This window comes from Cervus canadensis, chromosome 19, assembly GCF_019320065.1.
Source record: "Cervus canadensis isolate Bull #8, Minnesota chromosome 19, ASM1932006v1, whole genome shotgun sequence".
Classification (NCBI taxonomy): domain Eukaryota; kingdom Metazoa; phylum Chordata; class Mammalia; order Artiodactyla; family Cervidae; genus Cervus; species Cervus canadensis.
Window position 1 is genome coordinate 53,675,506 of NC_057404.1, and position 1,636 is coordinate 53,677,141.

The window sequence follows — 1,636 nt, forward strand, 5'->3', positions numbered from 1 at the left end:
AAACACCTAGAATAAAAAAATAAAAATAATTTCTACCTTGGTCTTTACAATGAATTTTTTATATGACACAAAAGCACAGGCAACTAAGAAAAATGAACAAAGGAAGTAATCAATAAAATTTCCTATGGAATGGGAGAAAATACTTGCAAATCATATGTCTGATAAAGAACTAATATCCAAAATATATAAGAAAATTCTATCACTCAGTAACAAAAACTAAGCACATTAAAAATGAGCAACTGGAGAAACGAGAACCAGCAGGCTCGTGGCTGTTGGCCCTGCACCTCCTCCTTCGGCCGCATCCCCGGGGCTACCACGCGCAGAGGTCTCCTTCTCAGGGATGAGGCTCCCCACTTCGAGGCAAATGGTACCATCAGCGGCATCCGTTTCCATAACTATCTGGGAGACTCACAGGGAATTCTCTTCTCCCGCCCTCGGGACTTTACCCCAGTGTGTACCACGGAACTCGGCAGAGCAGCAAAGCTGGCACCAGAATTTGCCAAGAGAAACGTTAAGATGACTGCTCTTTCCATAGACAGTGTGGAAGGCTATCTTGCATGGAGCAAGGATATCAACGCTTACAATTATGAAGAGCCACAGAAAAGTTACCTTTTCCCATCACTGATGGTAAGAATGGGGACCTTGCCATCCAGCTGGACATGCTGGACCCAGCAGAGAATGACGAAAAGGGCATGCTTGTGACCTCTCATGTGGTGGTTAGTTTTGGTCCTGATAATAAACTGAAACTGTGCATCCTCTACCCAGCTACCACTGGCAGAAACATTGATGAGATTCTCAGAATAATTATCTCTTTTCAGCTGACAGCAGAAAAGAAGGAGGTCACCCCAGCTGAATGGAAGAACGGGGACAGCATGATGGTCCTTCCAACCATCCCTGAAGAGGAAGCCAAAAAGTCTTTCCCTAAAGGAGTCTTCTCACCAAAGAGCTCCCATCTGGCAAGAAATACCTCTTCTACACCCCCAGCCGTAGGCTCGCCATGGAGTTGGTGCTGGATCTGCCCACTTAGCACCGTGAGCCAGAGGAAGACAGCTGTCCATCGTGTTTCCCCACAACAGTCCATTAAAAACATCCTGGTGTGATCACAGCCAAGGTCCTTAGGTTGTTATACTACTGCTTATTAAATGAAAACGGTTCTAAAATATTCTTGGGATCCTTTGTGCCTTCAGTAGCTTTCTCCTCTGTTCATGTATCTTCGCACTCTCTGCTGACTCTTTTCGAAATTTGAGACTCATCTTGGATCTCTGCAGGGTTTATAACCAAGAGGTGGTATCAGTTTATGGTCGAAAAAGCCTGCTTTGGTCCATTGTAGTGTCGGGCCAAAATGCTCATTTCACTTTTTAAAACCTGAATGAACGTTTTGGCCAACCCAATAGAATGACTATCAGGGGTTTGTTTTTTGGGGTGTTTGTTTCTTTTTAGCTATTCTAATCAAATCATCTGTTACCCATTTTGGGAAGGAATACAACTAGGGGTTCAACTTCCTCTATGCAGATCTACATGTGTAACCTAAGAACTTAAGAGTAATCTGAAAGTTCTTCAGTATTCCATGTTTTGATCACAACCGAGGAGGGGTGGAGTGGGGAGGAATGTCAATTCTGTACTTTTCTAGTGGATA

The 1,636-nt window shown here is 43.8% G+C and overlaps 1 pseudogene; it reads left to right on the top strand.

The window, feature by feature from the left end:
• Positions 1–231: 231 nt before the first annotated feature.
• On the top strand, positions 232–1,027 carry LOC122422175 (annotated as a pseudogene).
• The last annotated feature ends 609 nt before the right edge of the window (positions 1,028–1,636 follow it).